Genomic DNA, 16,165 nt, shown 5'->3' with positions numbered 1-16,165 from the left:
TATAAAATGAAAGTATAGGATAATATGGTAAGAAATAATAAAGAAATATTAAAAGTAGGTACACTACGTAAAAGTTAATCTACAAGATCGTATAGCTGTAGGTAATATATAATATAACACTATGATACGATTGGGACCATTAAAAAGGAAACAAAAAAGGAATAAAAGTAGAAAAGAAGAGATAGGGAAGATAGATGAAAAAGTTAAGAAAGAAAGAAATGAAATAGCAAAAGAAAATAAGGAACATATACACACATATCTATAATATAAAGTTGAATATGTTTGTGTGTGTGTGTGTGTGTGTGTGTGTGTGTGTGTGTGTGTGTGTGTGTGTGTGTGTGTGTGGTCATGAATAGGCTCCTATATGGTTGAGTATTTAAAAAAAAACTGATTACATATAATGATAGAAGATGTATCGAGACACAGGAATGGGCATGTTTGATCTGGCAGAACGGTGGTTCATTAAAATTGTGGTGTCTGCGTTCGCGCCTGGTCCACAAAGTATGGAAATAAAAAATTAAAAAATTAAAAAAATGTTTACAAGTGTTTTTGATATAGATGTACATAAGAATACTTTGATAAGTATGTTTTAACTTAAATAGGGATGGTATAATAAAATTGGGGGATCTGTGTTCGCGCCTGGCCTCCATAGAATGGAAATAGGCACAAACTTTAATAAAGACTTTTCATATCTATCTGCGTAAGTAGACTTTGATAGTTATGTTTCAGTTTGGAGAAATATGATGTAATAAAATTACGGGGTGTTCGTTCGCACCTGACATCCATAGAATGGAAATGTGTCACAAAGTTTAACAAGGTTTTTTAATATAGATCCACAGAATATTGTGATAAGTGTGTCAGTGTGAACAGGTATGGTATAATAAATTATGTGGTTTATCTATTTTATTTTTACTTTCATCATATTTTGCTTTGGTTTTGATACCCACAAATTCGAAGCTATCTCTTTACACCCCTTCCTTTTCATAACCTATTATACTTTCATAAATCTTCTAATCTATCATAATTTCCTGTAGGTATTTTTTGAACCCAGTCAACGATGGGTACTTTTGCTAGTTTTTAAAATCCGGAGTAAAAAACAAATGTATAGTTTAAAAGTAAGTCAGAAATAAAAATAAAAATAAAATAAATGAAACAGTTTCACGATTTACGATAATTGTACCACGACTTAATCTCTACATCATTTTATTTTCTTGCATATGTAAACACTTACCATATTGTTTGTTTGCCAGAACGCTAATCTAAAGCTTTCACTTAAACTTGTATAAATATGTTTTATTTTAAAATTGTTTTATTTTATTTTAATTTTTAAGTAATAGAAATCCACTGTTAATAAACACGGGGGAAAAGAAATTAAAAACGTAACGTTTAAAAGATCAGACTCCTGCATTTTGTATTTTGTTTTAAAATAAATAGTTATTTCTTTTAAATTTCGAAATTCCGGTTTATATCAAAGCAATCATCAGGAATGATTTAATACGTTTTTCTCACTTGCCACGATAGTGATTTGGCACAGTCTTAATTTCGGGAACATTGAGGGTGTATCGTCCCGTTCATTTTTTTGCGCACGTGTTTAAATAATGATAACAGCTTAGTCGAAAATTAAAAATTTCAAATAAAAAAATATTTACTGACAAATAAAATACTGCACTATTATTCTTTTTATTTATCATGTTTTGAAGTTAATTTTCATTGTATTTATAACAATATATATATATATATATATATATATATATATATATATATATTGTTACATATATATATATATATATATATATATATATATATATATATATGAACATTGAAATAAAGGATATAAATCTGGAGCATTAAATGTTGTAATTTACGTTGTTTTGTCTTTATTTTTATAAAATCTGCAACTCATCCGATCAGTAGAGGAAATTAAAGACAAACAATAAAAGTGTCTTAAAGTTTCTCAAACGCAAACTCAAACTCAGGGTTTTGAACACCCGCGTCACAGTCATTGAAATCTAGCCGGCAGACGCTATCACACTATGCGGGAGATTTAAAAGAAGGAAACTTGAAAGAAATAGAAAATGAAAATGGATTCGTTATCAACCTTTCCACTTGGTTGAATTCCCACGAGGACTATTAATTCATAAATGATGACCTCATGTCATCCATTGATGTTCTCTCATGCCTTATCCCATTTTGTTCCTTACAAATAATATAAACCCATGACTCGTGCAAATTTAGGCTTTCTTGTCAGCTTGGTTTACTCGAATCTACGGTTCGAAAAAATTCAAACCAATGGCTCGGAAAAACACGACGATCTCGTGTCACGGGGTGCGCTCGTATACAGTGGCATACTTCCGATTCGAGCTGCACAAATTCATAATATTATCTCCGTTTGAAATAACATATCTTAAAATTTCTCTCCATTGCATTCGCGAGATACTAACTCCAAAACCCTTTGCCATTCATTGCTTCATTATGTCGGGAAAGTAAGATTCGTTAAGTCATTTGTACAGATTGGTGAGAACTGGTGCAAATTCAGAGGGACACTTTTTTGTGGTACAAAATATATAGGATCGGTCCCACATGCGTTCGAGAAGTCTAGGTTTATGATTACTCCATGAACAAAAGAAATAGGTCAATTTCAGATCTTCGTATGTGGGTAGAGGGAAATTTATCCGCAAAGATAAATTTTAAAGGAAGGAGGGGGGACGGGTCTAAAATGGACTTGAAGGCAAAATATTGAGCAAGCAAATTTGGCTTTTTACTTGCCGTGGAAACAATCTAAGTGTTGTTTTATAATGGGGAATTGAAACCTCCGCCCGCCCACCATAATCGAGACGATACTCATTCGAGTAAACAAAATCACAATCAAGCAAGCCCGATACGAAAAGAAGAAGTTAAACTTAAATGATTTTGTAGCAATTTTAATCGACATGATCAGTAAACTCAATAATTGCAATTTCGCAATTCATCTCGTGTCTGACGATGGCGCATGAGTGTCTTAAACACACACACACACACACACACCCATATATATATATATGTATATATATATATATATATATATATATATATATATATATATATATATATATAGGGTTACCCAAAAAAACAAAAGCTAAATGCAGGCCATCTAGAACACATGCTGTAGAAAGGAGAAAAAAAAGGCGAATACCCTAGTGTTTTGATGTGATGTTTTGAATATAATAAACTAGTTATGACCAAAGTTTCATTTCATTCGGACAAAACACTAAGAAACGTGCCTAATTAGAGTTGGGGCCCATTTTGGGGGGTTCATCCTGTATATAGTCATCCACACACAGTATTGTTTGGTTGTATCACAACTCATCAGTGCGGCTAGAAATACTGCATACCCCAGCCGTGGATCGAACCTACAAACATCGCATTGACAGTCAGCAGCTCTCACCATCGGACCACGAATCAGTGCTGTAAATACCTTGAGTGCGTATTAAATCCACACCTGCCTCTCGCAACAGTGCTCTCAATATCAGCTTATTTACAAACAAATTATTAGTGATCTTCGCTTAATATATATACAATAGCAGTCCGCACGGCCTTTCCTGGCGTTGCCCGGTCGCAAGATATTATCACTAATGCAATTTCATATTTATTATTATTAGGGCCATGATAAGAGAATATTCTTATCATTGTTTCACTCTCGAGTATATATCCGACGCAGACATAGTTAATCAATCGAGAATCATATCACCCTATCTAAAACATGTGAGATATTAACTGATCTCGAGAATCAAAATAATTAAAGGAATATTCTCTTGTCATAGCCCTCATTATGATAAAGCAAATAATATATTGACTATGACTTTGTAGCCTTATTTATAGTAATAATTTTAAAAGATTAAAAACAATTAGTTCGGTATCTCCACCTGGAATCTAAACCAAAACATTTAGCGTTCCATCACTACTCGTTACTGTCCGAGGTCTATCCAGATGAATAAAAACCACTACAAATTAAACGAGTTCAGGTTAAAAATAGATATATACGCGATGTTAGTCCATTAACTACTGCTAAGATCACTTCGATTTCGAGTTTTACCCATCGGAACTATTTTTACAGGTTCAAAACAAAATTGAAACTGCAAGCTGCGAGAGTGGCGCCGGCAGGGGTCCAATGTGTCCCTACTGGACTTGAGAAAAGCATACTTGCAGGTCCGGATCGGCGAGGCGATGTGGCCTTTCCAGACAGTGATGTTTTCCGGGAAGAGATACTGTCTTATGCGACTCGGATTTGGGCTAAACGTAGCACCCCAGATAATGAAGGCTATCGTCAATGCCGTGTTGTCACAAGAAGAATGGATCAGAAAGGGAACATCGGCGTATATTGACGATATATACGTGAACGAAGATATCGTGTCATCTTCGCGCGTAAGATCCAAACTTGCCGAGTTTGGTCTAAACTGCAAGGACTCTGAGCGGCTTGAGGATGGCGCCCGCGTATTGGGCTTGAGCGTTCAAGAGAAGCGAGGGATCCTGAAGTGGAGGCGTGGAACCGCAGTTCCCGACGTAACCGACGTTTACACAAGACGTGCCCTGTTCTCCCTGTGCGGGAAACTTGTGGGGCACCTTCCAGTATGCGGATGGGTTCGTGCGGCGACAGGCGTCATAAAAAGGAGGGCAAATGCGGTCACCAAAGGCTGGGACGATGAGATAACCGACGAACTATTGGTTCGAATGTTAAAGGAGACCGTCGCTAGTGTGAAAAAGAATGACCCCGCCACAGGGGACTGGTGCGTGCAGGGAGACGAACTGAGCGTGTGGGTGGACGCAAGTTCTCTAGCGATCGGTGTACGTCTGGGGACATACCAAGTGGGAGACACCGTCTGGGTGAAGCCACCCGGCGGCCGGTGCACCAGCAGCTTTTGGAGGGGGCGGGTCACCGGCGTCATAAGTGAACAGGCCATACTAGTCGATGATACTCCGCGCCACGTAAGGGATGTCCGGCCCGCTCTAAGCGCTGACCAATCGGCGAGCAGTGGAAGTAGCGAGTCATCCGACGATGAGCGATGGATCCAACCCGTGCCCCACGAACCTGGTGACTCAACTGCGAGCAGTGGAAGGAGCGAGTCATCCGACGATGAGCGATGGATCCAACCTGTGCCCCACGAACCTGATGACTCAACTGCGAGCTCTAATGCTGATGCTGATGCTTCCGATGCCACTTCTGAGAGCTCCGATGAGGAAGTCCCGGCAATACCCCTCCGCAGGAGTGCTCGAATCAAACGGCCACGTCCGCCGTGTCACGTATGTGATCTGGAGACCAGGCGGGAGTGTGAGACTAACCTTAGCCCTCGGCGCAAGAGGGTCCGTGTGTGCCTGGCGTGTGGGGTGGTGGCTGATCCTGTGGTCGGGGCAGCGGAAGAAAGAGTTTCAAGATGGCGCCTGCCTGCTTTTATTAGAGACGGAATCTCGCAGGATCGCGCGAGATCTCGCGGGGATGCAAATTAGCTAGGCCATCTTGAGGAATAAAAATCGGTCCATTGGAGGTGCGAGGAAGTCGGGTTCTGACGTTCGTGGCGATCAGTACAGTTACCGTTGGGTTCCGTTAGTGACCATTGCGTTCCGTTTCTATTCGTGCAGTCAGCTGAGCTTTGTTAGTTACCTTCGCGCCGTGGCTGTCATTGTTTGTTGGTTTGCTGTGTGTTGCCGTGGTTCTTCAGTGAAACGCTTCGTCGCCCACGACGAAACTCCCCGTCTCCTACACAAGATACTCATACTGTTTATCGAGGTCCAAATAAGTTATAAATAAAGGTTTAAGTCAGTAGATAGATATATACATATATATATATATATATACATATATATACATACATATTAGCAGAGCAGTCGTCTTATAAGATGAATAAAAATAACATGCTAAATTTCCAAGACTCTACGACAATTTTAATTCCCGTACAAAACGTCTTTAAATTATGGAAAGAACCGTGTATGTATGGTCATCGAAACACGCACACACACATTCACACACACACGAAAACACACATTCACACAAACACACATACCCACCCGCACACACACACACGCACACAACCATATATATGCATGTTTTCGTAAACAATATATATGTATAATGAAGAAGATTTAATGATAAAGCCTATGTACGAAGAATATATTTATTACGAAAAGCGATGTTAAAAGAACGGCCAACTGATAACGGTTTTAATATCTTTCAAGGAAGATGAAATCGAAAGGGAAAGGCAGTAAACATCCAAAATTCGTGTGTATTGATTTACACTTGAGGATTATTCAATGCTTTTTTAGACATTATCTTAGAAAAACCGAAAAATATTCCCTAGAAAAGTTATTAAAATGCATTATCTTTTGTCTGTTTTCCTCAACCACACACACATATATATATATATATATGTATACAACATATATATACATATATATATATATACATACATATTACTGTGAAATATAGATTCTTATTTACAACCTATATATCAATAGATACACACACACGTATACATATATATATATATATATATATATATATATATATATGTTTTATTTTTATTACCTTATGTTTCAGTTTAGTTACATTATTGTTTCGGCTCAGGACCGTTTTTTGGCCGTCATGTAGCTTCCTCAGTCTTTTACAAAAATGTTCGTTTATGGTGGAATGAAAGGGTGAATGATGTCAGGGGAGGAGTGCGGAAAAAAAGGAAGGGAAAAGGGGGAGAGGTGGGAGGTGGGTGCTTTGTATGTTGGTAATGTTTTAGTTATGGAGTTTAAGGACATTAGGTGGTTGTGGGGGTCTGGGAAGGTCATTTCTTGTGTGGCTGAGGGCATAGGGTTACATGGAGGGAGGAGGGAGATATGTGAGGGTAGGGGGAGAGGGGTTAGTTTAAATTTCGAGTCCTAAGGTTTAGGTTGTTGGCGTCTCGTTGGTGAGATATTTTCTTGATAAGGTCTCTTGACCTGTTGGGTGTGCGCTTAGGTTGGGAGGCAGGGGCGGTTTGATTCGGGTTATCTTTTTGATTTTTATTTGTTGTTAAGTGCTTGGAGAGGGTTAGCTTGCGGCCGTACGCGCGAGTACACACATGCGTACATACACACACATATACTTAAAGAAACGCTCATCTGTACACATACATCTCTGCATAGACATGTAAATACATGCACGTATGCGTACATGCATGCATATACACCCGCGCTTCCCCCGCTGACCCCAAATGTTCCTTAAGGTGTTAAATTGAGTACGTGCGCGTAAGCATGTATGCGCACATATACAGACACCCGTACATCGACACCCATATATCCACGCAGGTGTATACATGGGTCTACATGCATTTATTGATTCAGACATACATGCACCCCCACGCATATATGCAAGCACACGCGCACATATAGATACTTATATTCGTGAACACATACATCGACATATACACAGCTGCACGCTCCTACATACGTATGTGGACAGCAGGAAACGGGCATATATACTCTCATATATACAAACATATACATAGGTACGTACACATATACATCGTTATGCCCATGTACACACGGACACACACATGGATGGACACATACATATATACACATACGCGCATACCCAGATATATTTACAGTTATTGGTATAGACATATTCGTCTACATAGATGTAAACCTAAGTTCATTCGTGGGTATACAAACGTAATACTTTCGTTAAATGTAGACAGGATTATACATAGATATGAGCATAAACTCATTCTTAGGCTCGTATGCGTAATATTTTCATTAGTGGAGGTTTTAAATGGTTTGATATGGGTGCATACGGGAGCGCCCACATACACCTCCGCATACATATACACACCTACAGATACACGCAAGCATGCACGCACCTATACATGCATACACATATGCACACATACATGCACTCATACATACATCTGCAAAGATACACACCCACTCTCACTTACGCACCGATATGTGCGCACGCATATATATACAGATATATAGCGTGACATGCCGTAAATATGGGCACAGGTTCCACACACATATACTTACATATGCCGTAATAAACGCATACGCACCCGGGATAGTAATTCTATGTAGCCATACTTATAGATTTTGGGCAGGAGTTTGAGGTAGTTTATATGGGGATTAAGTACTGTAGTTATTGTTCTAAGTTGGGGTATTTGTTTTTTTTAGGGTATTATGGATCAGTTTAGGCAGAAGGCTATATTGGGGTGTCATACTCTATGGCATGCGTCTATGCACACAAGGCATCGGTCAGATATACATTTCCATACGTACTTGCCTGTCCAGGTATAAATCCACATAGTTATATGTAAACAATTTCCGTGTTTAGTTGTGGAGGTTGCATGTAGGGTGTGCTGGGGTTGGGCGGGAGATTGGCTAGGGAGAGGTGAATTCACGCCGATTATTGGGTGGTTATGTGGGATAAGGTTATGTGGTGTTTAGAGCTGGTGGTGATTGGGGGTATGTGTTATTTTGTTGGTTATTGGGGGATTGTTAGGGGGCGGTGTAAGGTGGTGTACGGTGTAGGGGGAATTGGTTAAGGGGGTTAATTGAGTATATGTCATGGTAGTTTGGTGTATGTGGTAGGTGGTTGTATTGGATTTAAGGTAGTGTTGTCTAAGGGATGTCTAAGAAAGGTGTATAGTTGCTAAGGAGGTGGGATTTGTAATGCCTACAGTTTATGGCGGTTTCCTGTTTTTTTTTTAGTAATTTGTCTCTGTTTATAAATTAGAGATAAGGAGTTTTTCGTTTAGGTAGAGGAGACATGGGGAGTTTAGGGATTTACATGTGCTAGATTTTCTAAGGATTTCCCATTTATTGGTTGATGTAAGGTAATTTTGGGTTAGATATAGATAGTGAGTAGTTAGTGAGGTTTTGTTAGGGTGGTTAGAGTTTGTGAAGGAGCATTTATGTACTCTGAATCTATCTTTAAATGAGGTGCCGGCTAGGCCAATATAGTATTTTTTGTCGTTTGGGTTTTCTTTAGGTGCGATTGTAGCTTTATATACTACTTCTGTTTGTAGGCATTGCTGATTAAGTTGGCATTCCGATATGTTGGCGCAGTTGCACTTGTTCTTGTTGGTGTTGTTTGTAATTTTCATCTTTGCTAAGTATTTTTTCTGTTATGTTTCTTAATTATTTGTTCTAGGTTGTCCGCGAAGCTGTAGCTGAGTGTAATTGTGTTTTTGTGTAAGATTTTGTGTAGAACGTGGTTGGGCGGGAAGCGGTTGTTTATTAGTTGGAAGAATTTAGTGTCAAGCTTTGTTTTGACTATTGTATTCAAGGGGGATTGAACCAAATTATTTTCCTAGTTCTATTTCTTTTATTTAAGGGATTGGGTGGGTTAGGTTTCATGTAATCAAAGGTGGTGTTTGGCTGACCACTGTTCTTAAGTGCATTTTCGTGGAAGGGTTTGTATTTGTTAAAAATTTCGAGTTTGGAGGAATTGGTGCTAAGTCTTTTTTCGATAGATGTGGGGATGTGTATAATTATATGTTTTGAGTGGTTTGATAGTGGGTGTATACAGAGTGGGTAGGTATTGTCTTTGGTTTAGGGTTCGTATGTGTTGCTTGAGAGGTTGAGAGTAATCTCGAGAATTTGACGGTTTTTATGTTGGATTTGATGTCTAGTTTTAAGCCTATTCTGTTCATTTCTTCAGTTAAGGTTTCCTTTATTTTTTCACATTTGGGGCCATTTGAGTTTTCAACTATTATGAGGCCATCATCTCTATATAGTCCTATGTTTTAGTTATTTATAGTGTTAGTAAGATTGTATAGAAGGAAGTGACCCGCCAGGATCAGTTGCTTCTGCTGAGTCTGCCGCTCCCATTGAGAGGTCAAATGATCCAGATTTGTTATTCTTAGTCCATTGGGTGTCTTGGCTAATTAGGACTGTTTTTCTAGACTTTTTTATAATGTCCATTTCGGATGGTTATAGGTCGGAGAGTAGAGAGGCAAATTCCAAGGCTTCGTCCAACAGTTATTTTGATATGGAAGGAGAGTACCTTTCGATATAGAACTGGGTGAAGGCAGCCTTCTTTTTATTTTGGATGTTGAACCGTTCTATGGTGACCTTAGTATTAATCCACTGGTTTAGTTCGTATTTGGTTTTAATTTGTAAGTTAATTCTTTCTAGTATTCTTTTGCTAATTTTTCCTATTTCGGGCTTAGTGGAATTTATGAGTCTAGTTTGATGTTTTACCTCGAAGTTGGGTTTGTAGTCCTTAAGCATTATGTAGGCTCCTGTGTTCGCTAGTTTTCTGACTCTGTTGCTGATGTTTAGTGTGTCAGTTTTGTTTTTGCTATCTAACTTATGTCTTTGATTAGATCTATATGCGATTTTTTATAGTTGGTGATGATGTTTTCTTTAAGTAGTTTTAGGTATTTTTGTTTTTGGATTTTGTAGAAGTTATGTGTCTTGTCAGCTTTGACATACAATAATTTGGATGAGTTACTGTTTTTGACTAGTTTGTCTAGGTGGTTTTGGAATGTGTTTTTTTCTGCGGGGAAAGGATACTTTGTTAGTAATTCCATGAGATCTGTTTCGAATTTGTGGAGTAGGTCAACAGTTGGGGGTGTATCCTTCTTGACGAATCCGTGGTAGTCCATGTGGTTGTTCCCTTCGTCTTTTCCCTTTAGAAAGAAATATGCTTTCCATCGCATCCTTCTGATTATTTCTTCTATTCTTAGGGTGAGGTTTTCCAAGTAGTTTGTTTTGCTTGTCGTTGGTATGTTCTTGAGACACAAGTTGAAGTTCACCTTTTCCATAGCTTAGGGTAACAGTCCAAAATTTTAGGATATAGTGCTCAACCGGGTAGGAGCAAATATTTAGTAGAAATTGTAATTAATAAAAACCTGAAGAAAATGCTCAATACTGTTGTAGAGCAAAGATGCATTTTACTTTTTATTACCGTATTTTTCTGTTGAGTTACATTATTGTTTCGGCTACACGACCGTTTTTTGGCCGTCATGTAGCTTCCTCAGACTTTTACAGAAATGTTCGTTTATGGTGGAATGAAAGGATTAATTGTGTCAGGGGAGGGGTGCAAATAAAAATCAAATAGATAAACCGAATCATCTCCCCCTCCTTCCAACCTAAGCGAACACCTAACAGGTTAAGACATACATATCAAGATATCATCTCACCAACGAGACGCCAACAACCTAAACCTTAGGACTCAAAATTTGAACTAACCCCTTTCTCCTACTCCCACATAGCTCCCTCCCCCTCAATGTATTCCTATGCCCTCAGCCACACCAGAGATGAACTTCCCAGACCCCCCACAACCACCTAATGTCCTTAAACTCCAAAACTTAAATGGTACCATCATATCAAGCATCCCCCTCCCACCTCTCCCTCTTATTCCCTTCCTCTTTTTCCGCTTTTCTCTCGCAACCTCCCTGACACCATTCACCCTGTAACCCGATATATATATATATATATATATATATATATATATATATATATATATATATATATACTAGGCTAAAGTAGAAATCAGTACTCAATCCAATTAAGGATATAGTGAACACAATTTTTGTAAAATTCCGCATTGCCATGGAACAAATATATATGTAAATAAAGCATTCGGACTTGATAAAATCCTCTTCGAGCTTATACACGATGACAGGCACCATCGGAAAACAAAGCTGTTTACTCTCATCTTTAACATATGGAGAGAGCACCGAATACCAAAAGATCTGGAAGATGCAGTTTTGTTAACCATCGTCAAAAAGCGTGAACGAAAACCATGTGGTAAATCACGTGGGATTGCCCTTCTGTAAATCACTGGAAGAAGTTAGAAGTTTTTTTTTAGTCGGTTCAATTATTATATATAGTCGAAATCATTAAAGACATCGTGAAGTTTTATTGTATTCCCTAGGTCAAGCGTGTATGACGAACGGGGTATCATCCTTATATAGATCTTATTGACTCTGCTTCAAATTTATTTTTAGTTCTTTCAACAGGTAAATGCCCACCAGAGCTGTCATGTGCAGAGTCCGATTTTCCCATAAGGAAATCCAAATTGGTGGGAATATCCTTCCTAGTCAGTGCATTTTGTCAAAAGGTATGAGAGAAGGTATGGTCAAGAGGTTAAGTTTAGTTTCCAAGTTTATTAAGCCTGAATACTTTTTCACAAAAATGAGAGCTTTATTTACAAGAATATGAGAAACTGATTAATAGTAGTAATTTATGCAATAAAGTTAAGCCGACTTTTATCTTAAATGTAAGTAAACCAACTAATCACTGCCATAGCGATAGTTTAACTATTTATGGAATATGTGGGATGAATCTATCTCACTGTAATAATATCAGAGCTGGAGAAGCAAATAAACCTAATGAGGGAGTTGCCTTAAAAATTGAGTTTATAGTCTTCGAGGGTACATTTCGGTTTGTATATTTATAAATGTTTAACGATTGTTGGAGGTTTTTGCATCAGCGTTAATTTTATCTAGAGTCTTTAAAATAATTTAGCTCCTGATAGACGAGTTTTGTGTAAGAGAGGTAGTTCAATTTGCAGTAGTTATTTGTCTGATCTGCTGGGATCTATTTGTCACATTATATGCGAAGTTGTTGATTGTTATAGTGGCTAAGTTTAGAAAATATCCATCTTTTTTTAAATTTGATTCTCATTACCAATATTGTCTTAGCGTTTTAAAATTCTCCCAGGTATGGATTGGGAGCAAGGTGCGAGATTGATTTGAACCCGTAGAATTAAGATATTATTTATTATATATAATCAGATAAGTTTATATCCTCTAGCGCGAAGAATATTAAATTATTTGAAACTCCGCGGAATAAGAATATTTCACCGCCCTTTTTTATTGGAGGTATGCTGTCGAAAAATAAATTTGTACATGCAAATCTCTGGTTTACAGTTTTTATTGCGGTATATATATATATATATATATATATATATATATATATATATATATATATATATATATATAAAGAGAGAGATGGAGATAAGAGCGAGAGAGCGGAAAATATGATTGGGTGCCATCAGTTCGGATCGAAACAAAAAGAGACAACCTTCCACCTTGTTTCTAGCCGCTACTCCACGCCTATATATATATATATATATATATATATATATATATATATATATATATATATATATATATATGTATATATATATGTATATATATATGTATATATATATATATATATATATATATATATATATATAATTGTGTCGTATACGGCAAAATCACGTTAAACCGACGGTTCTCGCCAGATAACGAAGTTTGGCGATGGTGACCATTTGGAAAGGTAAGGCACTGTCTGAACCGCGCCGTGTTGTCGAAATTTCCAGGTTGGTGTCTAACTGCGCATTAATTTACTAGATAAATGCACTCCCAATCTCAAATACGAAGGGTATAAAAACCTGCTGTCTACTAGATACTCTGACCTGTGTCAGTCATCTGCACTGACAAAGGTTAAAAGTAACAATAAAAAGGCCGTTTGTTCTACACAAAGCCTTCACCACTATAAACAAATCATCTGTGTTGATTTTCGAACAATTTTTTGTTGTGGCGGAACCTCTTACGTCGAAATAAACAGGAGAATCTATATATATATATATATATATATATATATATATATATATATATATATATATATATATATATGTATATATATATATATATTCTTTATGTAGATACAGTCATATCTTATCAATGACACACAGAGGCTTTTTTCGTTGTCTAAATGAATTGTAATAGAGAGGACATATTTAATATATGCAATCGTTATATTTGTATATTCAAACATACTATATATATATATATATGCATATATATATATATATAGACAAAATAAATAAAAAGGAACAAACCGTATTATGTGTTCATCAACATTTCGTCTTTATTCCGAGACTTCCTCAAAATTTTTCTATTGATTCTATTTTTACGATATTTTCAGGGTCAATGTGAAATTTTATGTTCTTTCCAATAAACCGAATATAATATTTTAGACAAACGTTTTTTTTAAATTCACGCCCCCTCATTTTCACGCCCCCCCATTTTCACGCCCCCCCCCCATTTTGAAATGTCTATTAAAAAGTAAATAATTAATTTATGTTTAATAGGTTTATATATCACAAATTGAAGAGAAAAGGTCAATAAATAATATATTCAAATTTAAAACAAAAAAAAAAATCAGTTTTTTAGAAATTTACCTGTAAAGTCCGAAGTTTAAAACCTTATTTTATAAGAACACATTTTTTCTTTTTGTCTTTTTTTTTTTTTTTTAATGAAACCTTGGTCCTTGCTCCTTTAATTGAAAAAAAAATTAGGGCTTGAATTACATTTTTCGAGGAGTTATAAGCTTAGAAAGATAGGGGGTCGAATAATTTACGCCTCTCATTTTGAAATGTCTATTAAAAAGTAAATAATTAATTTATGTTTAATAGGTTTATATATCACAAATTGAAGAGAAAAGGTCAATAAATAATATATTCAAATTTAAAACAAAAAAAAAATCAGTTTTTTAGAAATTTACCTGTAAAGTCCGAAGTTTAAAACCTTTTTTAAAAAAAAAAACACATTGTTTTGTTTTGTTTTTTTTTTAAATAAAACCTTGGTCCTTACTCCTTTAATTGAAAAAAAAAATTAGGGCTTGAATTACATTTTTCGAGGAGTTATAAGCTTGGAAAGATGGGGTGGAATTATTCACTATTTTCACGAAATTTCTGACACTGCTAATAATGCTCCCTATCTTTGGTTGAGCAGATTAGGAAGTGATATACAAGCGTATTAAGCGACGCTCTTTGTGTAAACAAATCGAGCGGAGTCATTTGGACGATGTCAAAACATCGTTATCTCATTAACCTCCTGGCAGCAGTTGAATAGCGCAATGGTGAGAAACTTTGGCTTGAGGCAGTTACCTTTCTAGCCGCACAGATGAACTGTGAAACAGCGAAACACTACTGTATGTGGATGCCTATATATATATATATATATATATATATATATATATATATATATATATATATATATATAACAGTACTGTATGACTGTGGGTGACTATATATATGTGTATATATATATATACATATTTATATATACATATATATATATACATATATATATATATATATATATATATATATAGAGAGAGAGAGAGAGAGAGAGAGAGAGAGAGATCCACATACCGTTTCGCTGTTGTGTTCCCAAACAGTACTGCTTCCAATCTCATCATATATATATATATATATATATATATATATATATATATATATATATATATATATGTATATATATATATATATATATATATATATATATATATATATATATATATATATATATATATATATATATATATATGTGGGGGGTACTAGCAGATTGCACGGTATTGCCCGCTCGTAAAATACGTTTTAATATGATATTTTGATTATTGCAGATTTGGTATTTATTATTATATTATAATGTAACCTATATATATATATATATATATATATATATATATATATATATATATATATATATATATATACATACATATATATATATATATATATATATATATATATATATATATAATTAAAATAAAAAAAAGAATAATGTCTCGGGCGCCAACATTAATAATCGAAACGAAAAAGTTTTGCTCATGATTTTCTTTTTTCTTTGACTTTAATGCCTGAGCTATGAAGACATGTTTGCCACAAGGCTAAAAATTGAAACATTAACCAAATAGCTATTATGTTACGCATGCATATTTGTAATGCTCTCGTTCGTCCTTTACCTTGCAAATTTCATTTTTTTATTTTCACATTTTTGCACCGATTTTCCCAAGCTAAAATTCCAATTTAATGTTTTGCATCGGTTCGAATACCCTCTTTATTAAGTTTCATGTTTGTCGACTAAAAACTGTAGGCGAATTAAAACAAATACACGCATGCATGAATATATATAGAAAGAAGTTTGCGTTTACTATAACCGGTTTACGCAAATATTACGCATGTACACATCCGTAGAATATCTACATGAATATAATTACACGAAATACTTAACTAAAAATGAACATTACATAAGAAAACCGTTAAAACTAATGGAGAATTAATTAATTAAAACTAGCGAAGGGTACCCGGCGTTGCCCGGGTGTTTGGAGGTGTGTGTGGTTTTAAGTAAATCAAAACTCCCGGGGGGGGGTAAAATGTTTT

The sequence above is a fragment of the Euprymna scolopes genome, chromosome 13 (genome assembly GCF_053919585.1).
Source record: "Euprymna scolopes isolate OS-2025 chromosome 13, ASM5391958v1, whole genome shotgun sequence".
NCBI classification, from domain to species: domain Eukaryota; kingdom Metazoa; phylum Mollusca; class Cephalopoda; order Sepiida; family Sepiolidae; genus Euprymna; species Euprymna scolopes.
Note: the sequence above shows the minus strand (reverse complement) of the source record.